The 10,000-nt window shown below is 49.6% G+C and overlaps 3 non-coding genes across 3 annotated transcripts in view; all 3 read right to left on the bottom strand.

Annotated features, from left to right (window-relative positions):
* Nucleotides 1-2,262, bottom strand: part of LOC124318955 — a 4,577-nt gene extending 2,315 nt beyond the window's left edge. The window contains exon 1 of the ribosomal RNA XR_006912644.1: nucleotides 1-2,262. This exon is cut by the window's left edge and continues 2,315 nt beyond it. This is a non-coding gene — a ribosomal RNA (large subunit ribosomal RNA).
* A 641-nt stretch (nucleotides 2,263-2,903) lies between these two features.
* Nucleotides 2,904-3,056, bottom strand: LOC124318959. The gene has a single exon (XR_006912649.1). It is a non-coding gene; the product is annotated as a 5.8S ribosomal RNA (ribosomal RNA).
* A 930-nt stretch (nucleotides 3,057-3,986) lies between these two features.
* On the bottom strand, nucleotides 3,987-6,281 carry LOC124318949. Its single transcript, XR_006912640.1, has one exon. It is a non-coding gene; the product is annotated as a small subunit ribosomal RNA (ribosomal RNA).
* Between the last annotated feature and the right edge of the window lie 3,719 nt (nucleotides 6,282-10,000).

Below are 10,000 nucleotides of genomic sequence, written 5' to 3' on the forward strand. Positions count from 1 at the left end.
TCAGGACCGGATTCCCTTTCGCCTTAACCTGGGTGGCGTCTCACGTTATACGATACATGGTTTCATATTTTCGAAGGCGCTGCGAAAGAAGCATGCGATGCCATAACGCGATGAACGGTACTAGGAAAATAAAAGAGACGGGAGAAAAACAATCAAATACCGGCTAAGAGAAATCAAAAAAAGGAAAAAGACACTTCTTTTAACCTTCTATCATTCTCACAAGCTTTCTTATTCATGTGTTTTCTTTGACCCCGCAACTTTAGATTTTTTCTCTTCGCGCACACCACAGAAGAATCACCGACACACGACTCAACCACAACCACGCCCGCTACTCATACGATAGATGCAACACATCACGCCCGTCACTAGGTCGGCTTTCGCCTGCGGCTTAGGATCGACTGACTCATGTCCAACCACTGTTCACATGAAACCCTTCTCCGCGTCAGTCCTCCAGGATCCCTCTGGAGTATTTGCTACTACCACCAAGATCTGCACCGACGGCGGCTCCGGGCAGGCTCACGCCCACAACCCTTCTACGCTCACCGTCGCGACCCCCCTACTCGTCGGGGCCTCAGCGCCGTCGCTCTCTTCGAGCTGACACGGACGTTATTCGCTCTGCCGACCGACGGCCCGGTATAGGCACGACGCTATAGCGCCTCCCATTTTAAGGGCTAGTTGCTTCGGCAGGTGAGTTGTTACACACTCCTGAGCGGATTCCGACCTCCATGGCCACCGTCCTGCTGTCTTTAGCAACCAACTCCTTTTCGTGGGATCCGAAATGTGCGTCGTTTAGGCGCCTTAACCGGGCGTTTGGTTCATCCCACAGCGCCAGTTCTGCTTACCAAAAATGGCCCACTGGGCGCTCAGATTCAAATCAATTGCCGCGGCCTCAATCAAGGAAAAAGGCCGGGCTTCTCACCCATTGAAAGTTTGAGAATAGGTTGAGGTCGTTTCGACCCCAAGGCCTCTAATCATTCGCTTTACCGGATGAAACTCCGTTTGTTCTCTTTGCGAGCACCAGCTATCCTGAGGGAAACTTCGGGGGGAACCAGCTACTAGATGGTTCGATTAGTCTTTCGCCCCTATACCCAACTCCGACGATCGATTTGCACGTCAGAATCGCTGCGGACCTCCACCAGGGTTTCCCCTGGCTTCGTCCTGGCCAGGCATAGGTCACCATCTTTCGGGTCCCAACGTGTGCGCTCTGGGTTCGTCCGGCCGACTCGACCAAACCCTTTTAAGGGGGAAAGATCTCGCGAGCATTCGGACGCCCTGGGGTTGCGCCCGCTCTGTTCGAGACGGGATCACCCCTCGCGGATGCACCCTCATCGGGGCCGCTTCACTTTCATTGCGCCTCGCGAGTTTAGTTTGATAATTTCTCGACGACTTGCGCACATGTTAGACTCCTTGGTCCGTGTTTCAAGACGGGTCGGGTGGGACCCGACTTCTACTCTCCGCTCTGGGCCTCCACAGGTTGAGCACCGCAACTTTTTCTCTTTTACAAAAAAAAGCTACGACACCTCCCGGGAGGAGACAGGTCACGACCGGGCAGTACTGTTGGGAAACGCCGCGCTCGTCATCGCGGCACCCGCGAAGGTAACCACGAAACTCGCTAACGGACGCCCCGTGTAACAGACACCCAGTCGGTCGCGGAGTCCTTACTAGGCCCCCCACTTGCGGACCTTGGCGTGGCTATTGCGATCGCAGAACGACTTATGCAAGAGAGCCGCCAATTCAGGCAGTCTCCATGCAGCGTTAAGGGCATACAACCAAGTGCCGGGAGCGGGGACTTGTTCGACCTTCGAGGGCCCACCCGTTTAACCCCCTGAACGGTTTCACGCACTCTTGAACTCTCTCTTCAAAGTTCTTTTCAACTTTCCCTCGCGGTACTTGTTCGCTATCGGTCTCGTGGCGATATTTAGCCTTAGAAGGAGTTTACCTCCCGCTTAGGGCTGCACGCTCAAGCAACCCGACTCTTGGGAAGGGATCCGATGCACGGTCTCGGCTCGTCTTATCTACGGGCCTGACACCCTCTGTGGGTTGCTCGCCCCGTTCATGGAGACTTGGACGATAGATACCGGACAGACGCGCACGATCCTCCCGAACACCACATTCCTCGGCACCCGCTCAACCGGGCGCGAGGTTCGGTGCTGGGCTCATCCCTGTTCGCTCGCCGCTACTAAGGGAATCCTTGTTAGTTTCTTTTCCTCCGCTTACTGATATGCTTAAGTTCAGCGGGTAGTCTCATCTAAACTGAGGTCAGAATGAATTGTTTGTTTTCAAAAGGAGACAACACTTTATCTAGCTCGGCAGACTTTGGCGTTTTAAAGCCGGGAAAGATTGAATAATTGCCGGTTCAAATTTTTTTTTTTCGAAATAAAGCGAGTCTCTCGTTATTCGCAAAAATTAATTTACGAAAAGTGACAGGGCGTCCTGCGGCTTTTTGTATTGAAACAACGCGTCGTGCGCGAACCAAGCTTGCATAACGAGCGGTTAGAGTGAGTGATAATTCGCGGTGGTCGACACTTCGACACGCCCGGCGCACACACACAACTAAACTCGCGTTGAAGCGGTATATCGCGCACACGCAGCCGACACCTTGTTCGAGAAGATGTGTTTATTTCTAAAATTTTTTTTTGAGTTGGCTCAAAAATTTCCCATCTGTTTTGCCATCGAAAAAGGTTTCTTTTGAATAGAGAGGAAAAAAACAAAACAGGGCGAACCTTCTTTTATTTTTCCCCCTTTTTTGTATTTGAGGCATCGCGGACACTTAAGTCGCGCGGCACCCAGACGTTAGAGATTCGGGAGCTTTTATGCGGTCAGGCCGGGTGAAAAATAAATCTCGCCGCGACCCAACATGCAAAACCAAGACTGAAAAAATCTCTGTTCGTTCATCATTCGACCGACCCTCAGTCAGATGTGGCCCGAGCGAGAAGCTGGGCCGCCATTTACGTTCAAGATTTCGATGCTCCATGTGTTCTGCAGTTCGCATGGATTAGCGCACTTTGCTGCGCTCTTCATCGATCCACGAGCCTAGTGATCCACCGTTCAGGGTCGTATATAAAACGACATATTCGTTTTCTTCTCTCTTTTTCTCCAACCCGCCCAAGCAAATGAATGCGAGGGCGGAGAAAGAAAGCCAGAAAGAAAATGTTCCGATAAACACTCGTACTAGAATTTGGGTTTAGTGTGTTATTGTGATTTTGAATTCTTCCTACTTCATCGAGAGGGCGAAGGGCAAGCTTAAAAAACATTCGGTTTTCAACGGCATAGTGTCGGGCTTTGGAGTGTTAGTCTATACGACGCACACGCACGCAACCACGAGTATCTACGCCCGAAAAGAACGTCCAGAGTAAAGTCTCACACTTTCGTCCCCCACCGAGAATCAAAAAATCCCGAAGACGAAGAGAGAAACAAAAAAAAACAATTTCGATTGGGCGTATCCGCTTTAAACCACCGCGCATCAGAGCGCCTGATACCCGTTCAAAATCTTGATGTTTTTTTTTTTTCCGACTCTCCATCCACCGAGTTTTTATTTTTCAAAGTGTTTGATTTAGGGACTAAGACTTTATAAAATCTCCTTTATTGTTCCTTCGGTACTCGCGGCCCAGGCGGGCTATCGTATTCTTCACTCTACTAACGTCAACACTGTGAGCGCCGCTAAAGGTCGAATGAATCTATAGAGACATTCACCATCGAAGCAGGAAGAATTTGCTCACGGCCATAGACCAAATCGAAAGACTTTGTGTTTTTTTTTGAGCCGAGAGGAAAGAAAAATCAATTTGAAAAGGCGAATCCGCTTTAAACCACCGCGCATCAGAGCGCCTGATACCCGTTCAAAATAAATGATTTTCTTCCGTCAACCCACACATAGTTCATACGATGTCTTACGCCGAAAGACTTTTGATGGGGTTTTTTTGTTTTGCAACTTTTAGTTGTTTCGTGCTCAACCAAAGCCATATGCGCAAAACATTTGTCTTGTTCGTTTATGATCCTTCCGCAGGTTCACCTACGGAAACCTTGTTACGACTTTTACTTCCTCTAAAGGATCAAGTTCGACCATCTTTCAGTCTCGCCGTTGGTAGGCACCGCACGGGCAGAGATTGCTCCCCACTCGACGGCACCCCGACAAGCCCGTCCGAAGGCCTCACTAAATCATTCAATCGGTAGTAGCGACGGGCGGTGTGTACAAAGGGCAGGGACGTAATCGACGCGGGCTAGTGACCCGCGCCTACTAGGGATTCCTGGTTCATGGGGATCATTGCAGTCCCCAATCCCAACCACGAAGGAGGTTCAGCGGTTACCCGGTCCTTTCGGACAGGGAGAGTGAAACACGCTGATTCCTTCAGTGTAGCGCGCGTGCGGCCCAGGACATCTAAGGGCATCACAGACCTGTTATTGCTCACTGTCACGCGGCTGGACGCCGCTTGTCCCTCTAAGAAGACTGCGTGACGGACGCGAGAGCAGAAGGTATCGCCGGGGATGACGACGACCGAATAACAATAGAGCCAGCCCCCGCGAGACATTCCCGACAAAGCCCCGCCATACCTCATCCGCCAGGCAACCAACCCGTGAAGGCCGTACACCCGACGAACAGAGCACAACGAAACCAAGCCGAGAGATTGCCTCACTAAAGGAACCAGTCCCACCGAGACCCGAATCGCCGCCACCTGATCCCGACGCCTCCGTACTCCCTTCGGTTTCAATTGATAAAACCCGTCACCTATTTAGCAGGCTAGAGTCTCGTTCGTTATCGGAATTAACCAGACAAATCGCTCCACCAACTAAGAACGGCCATGCACCACCACCCACCGAATCAAGAAAGAGCTCTCAATCTGTCAATCCTTCCAGTGTCCGGGCCTGGTGAGGTTTCCCGTGTTGAGTCAAATTAAGCCGCAGGCTCCACTCCTGGTGGTGCCCTTCCGTCAATTCCTTTAAGTTTCAGCTTTGCAACCATACTTCCCCCGGAACCCAAAGACTTTGGTTTCCCGGAAGCTGCCCGTCGAGTCATTGGAGTAACTCCGACGGATTGCTGGTTGGCATCGTTTATGGTTAGAACTAGGGCGGTATCTGATCGCCTTCGAACCTCTAACTTTCGTTCTTGATCAAGGAAAACATTCTTGGCAAATGCCTTCGCTGTTGTTCGTCTTGCGGCGGTCCAAGAATTTCACCTCTGTCGCCGCAGTACGAATGCCCCCGTCCGTCTCTATTGACCATTACCTCGGGTCCAAAAGTAAAAGACCAGCAAAATCGGACCGAGGTCCTATTCCATCATTCCATGCTGCGATATTCAGGCGTTGGGATACACCTGCTTTGAGCACTCTAATTTGTTCAAAGTAAACGTTGCCGGCCGCCCGAGACACCCGGTGAAGGGCACCCCGAACGATTGACTGGGTGGAGCGAATCGAGTCAACTACGACCAAAATTTAAAAAAGAACCCGAAAGAACTTTCCAACTCTGGCCGCAGATACAACAACGACGCACCGACCACCACTCCGGCGATGTTGTCCGACCGTGAAGAGAGTCGGGCTTTGACACCCGGGCTCCCAGAGCGTGAAACGCAACACCCTTGATTCAGAGCGGCGCCGCCCGGCCGAAGACAGACATCCGACTACGAGCTTTTTAACCGCAACAACTTTAATATACGCTATTGGAGCTGGAGTTACCGCGGCTGCTGGCACCAGACTTGCCCTCCAATGGTTCCTCGTTAAAGGATTTAAAGTGTACTCATTCCAATCACGGGGCCTCGGAAGAGTCCCGTATCGTTATTTTTCGTCACTACCTCCCCGTGCCGGGAGTGGGTAATTTGCGCGCCTGCTGCCTTCCTTGGATGTGGTAGCCGTTTCTCAGGCTCCCTCTCCGGAATCGAACCCCGATTCCCCGTTACCCGTTGCAACCATGGTAGGCGCGTAACCTACCATCGACAGTTGATAAGGCAGACATTTGAAAGATACGTCGCCGGCGCGAAGGCCGTGCGATCGGCGTGAAGTTATCCAGAGTCACCAAAATTGGTACGGTGCGCGAGCCCGAAAGCCCGGCCCCGACTGGTTTTGATCTAATAAAAGCACCTCTTCTGCGAGCCCGAAAGCCCGCAGTCGAGGCTCGAGTGCATGTATTAGCTCTAGAATTACCACAGTTATCCAAGTAGGATGGAGTGGATCTAAGGAACCATAACTGATTTATTGAGCCATTCGCGGTTTCGCCGTCTAGCGGCTTGTACTTAGACATGCATGGCTTAATCTTTGAGACAAGCATATGCTACTGGCAGGATCAACCAGGTATTTCGTGTATGTTTGTTTGATATGCATCCGGCGAGTTGCGGGTTTTTATTTCGCCCACGCATCACCAAACACACACCAAATCAACACGTTTTTCGTTTTTTTTCTTTTTCTTCGGAAACTAAAATTTTTGATCGCAACGCCTGGCGTGTCACAGCGAGTCCCAGTGAAGAGAAACACCGATCCGATCCGTTTGTTGGATTTTTTTCATTTCAATTTCCAAAGTCAAAGACCATTCAACGGTCTATGAGCCCAAAGTGAATCGGATTCATTCGACCGGTCTTGATATATTCATCAACTTTTTTTCCCGTATTACGGTTTTCGACGGTCATATGTGGCGTGCTGTATGCTCATAAGTCAAGCCTGCTTTACTAAGCTGACAAGCATACATCTTTTAAATTTTTGTGGGCTCAGAGTTTTATTTTTATTTTTCCACCGCCGAGGCACACTCTCGCATCACCCCGCACGACACACACACACACACACACCTCACCGCTCAACGGTCACACGAGGCAGAATTTTCCGCAAAGACTTTCGAAGAGAAAGAGAAAACTCGGAACAACCGCGGTCAGAGGCCAGCATAGAGGCATCGTATAGAAAGTCATGGGCGGAAAAAAACAAATCATTTCAAGTCGAGACAAGCAACCAGACTACCCCTATAAAAGTGCGCAATTCTTTAAGAGTTCACCGAAGAATGACCGAGATCAAGTATGCACGAAACGAACATATTCCAAGGGCAGCTGAATAAGCGATTCTGCGCCGAAGCGCGAGAAAAGCAAGCGGTACACCGATGGGGATCGTTTTTTTTATCGTGTTAGATTCGTTGTTGTCAAGCAAGGATTCTCAAAATGTTTTTTGCATTGCACCCAAGTTTCGTACTGATTACTTGTCGCAGACCGGTGACTGTCAAAAAAAAATTTTTTACGTTTTTTCTTGAGAGGTCACTGCCTACACACAACTCCGGGCGGGCCGTACACTCACAGCCGTTTGAATTCTCCCTTCGTGTGTCATGGCCATAACTGAGCGTACATCTTACCGGGCGCCGAGTTGATCTGGCTTGTTCGATGAACGTTCGGGATACGTACAATCGATATAGCTCCAACCGTAACTCGTTTGTAATTACGCCGGCCATACTCAGCGGGCGCTCAGCTCAGCTCTCGATATCTTCCGTCGAAGGGAAGTTCGTAGTAAAAGAGAGTCAGAGTCGACGCCACATTTTGCGGTCCTCGCATCTCATCCGATTTTTGAATTTTATAGATTTGCCATCACTTCCACCCAATTCTCTCGTATATTTCAATCTCTTGACTTTGTCCGACCGGGCCGTCTTCGCCCCCCTTCAACTCCGTCCATCTCCACTTCTGTGTTCCACACAACGAGCTTCCGTCAAACGGCAAAATGTGAAATATGCGCACGCCGCACGAAATAATTTGAAAGCGTTCTGTTTGGTGGCTTTTTTATTTTTTATCTCTCGGCTCACACACACACACACACATTTCCGCCTGAACGGTAATTTTTTTTTGATACGGTGTCAAAAAGTGAAAAGACGCGCACCATTTTCTTTTCTCTTCCGTATCGTCGCTGACGGTAAACGCTGATGGTTATGATGCCGTAAGTTTGGAAGAAAGAATCTTTCCCGTCTTGTCTTGTTACGGTAAAATAACAAAGAACAAGCGTCCGATTTCTCTCACAGACGGCCACAGACAAACCACACGTGCCGAAGAAACGAAACGTCCGAAACCAAAAAAATGTTTGACGCGCGCACCTCTTCTGAACTTTTCGACCAAGAGTCGTTGGATCGAGTGACGAGCTTCTCAGCTGTCGCACCAATCGGTGAAGCGGGCGTTTGAATTCCCGTCCACATCGCGGTTCGGATATATTTTTACATATACCGACCATCGGAAATTTCGAAAACGGTTTTACCGAAGGAATGATATTTCACACACCGACAGCTCATCGAGTTCGTCTCCGTTCAACGGTTTATTTTTTTTTAAGACTTTTTGATCGCATGGGGCTAAACTGGTTAGAGCAAAGCCGCGATCCAAGCAGTGAAAAAAAAACAAAGACAGTGCAAGCGCGATCGAACGGAATCGAAACTAAAATCATGTGAAGTGGCGGGCGGAAAGGAGCTCAGCTACGGTGGAAATGAAACTACAACTAACGCCGAACCGGACAACTTCCCATTCTGCGTCTTCGTTTCATTTCCCAAAGCTCCCCGTCGATACCAAAGTTTTTGCGTCGAAGCTACTAAAGAAATTTCGCGCTTTCCTTTTCGCCTCTTTCGCCTTCCCTTCGATATCTATCCAACCACCGGCTTCGACTTTATTTCTTTCACCCGTCTATTCGCCCGATAGTCGACGGTCGGCCATTCTTTGGTATCGGCCAGGCGGACTAACAAGAAGTAAGACTCGTTTGAAAAATTTGGACCGGGCTTTACAATCGCTGCTTGTCGTAATGTCGCAAATTTGAAAAAAATTTTCAATTCGAGAAACCAAACTATTCGACACTTCGAAAATTTTTGGGACTCTGAAAATTTTTCCGAGTTTAGGAATCGAGACCTCTTCTATACTAAGGAAAACCACTAATGTTCCGCCGCATAATGTCTCCGTTTTCCGGCTCATTTTTAGCGATTGGACGGGGACATTGCCCCATCCAACCGCCAGCCGACTTTCAGGAACCGTCGTTTTCAAAGTTGGGACTTAGAAAATTTTCGACGAGTGGGAATTTTTTACGGTCGCAAGTCATCACGACACGCCCGACCAACCCATTTGAGAGCCGCCACGCCTCGACGGTGTGACGGCTTTTTTTCGAATCGACGGGTCTCGCTCACTCCTCTCTCGCGCCGACCAGAGGCCGGGCGAGAGAGTCGTTGCCAAACACCGTCGTCGGAAATGGGAGAATTTGAGTGGGAATTTTTTACGGTCGCGAGTCATCACGACACGCCCGACCAACCCACTTGAGAGCCGCCACGCCTCGACGGTGTGACGGCTTCTCTTTTCGAATCGACGGGTCTCGCTCACTCCTCTCTCGCGCCGACCAGTGGCCGGGCGAGAGAGTCGTTGCCAAACACCGTCGTCGGAAATCGAGAAATTTTCATTTCCATTTCCATTTTTTTTCATCGGCCTTTATACGTCCAAGTCCCGCCAACCACGTCACTACCACGTCGTCGGGACTTAGAAAAATTTTTCAATTTTTCGGACTTAGAAAATTTTTCAACTTTCTTTTTTTCGACAACCTCTTCCCTATATAGGAAAGTAGTGGATGTTCCGGGCAGTAACTGTACGAAAAAGTCGATTTCCGAATTTTTGCCGGACTTTCACCTGAGCTCAGGCCGGGCCGCCCGCTCAACTGCCGCCCGGTCACCACCAAAAACCGGTCTTGGAAATTTTCGGACTTAGAAAATTTTTCAACTTTTTTCTTTCTCGACAACCTCTTCCCTATATAGGAAAGTAGTGGATGTTCCGGGCAGTAACTGTACGAAAAAGTTGATTTCCGAAATTTTGCCGGGCTTTCACCAGAGCTCAGGCGGGGCTTACCATCACACCCGCCGACCGGTCACCACCAAAAACCGGTCTTGGAAATTTTAGGACTTAGAAATTTTTTCCAACTTTTTTCTTTCGCTCTTTCTCGCCATTTTTAGCCGTCTTTGCTCGTCCCAGTGCCGCCTATAGCTTCACTATCCGTCGTCGGGACTTAGAAAAATTTTTCAATTTTTCGGACTTAGA

This window comes from Daphnia pulicaria, unplaced genomic scaffold, assembly GCF_021234035.1.
Source record: "Daphnia pulicaria isolate SC F1-1A unplaced genomic scaffold, SC_F0-13Bv2 h1tg000092l, whole genome shotgun sequence".
Lineage (NCBI taxonomy): Eukaryota > Metazoa > Arthropoda > Branchiopoda > Diplostraca > Daphniidae > Daphnia > Daphnia pulicaria.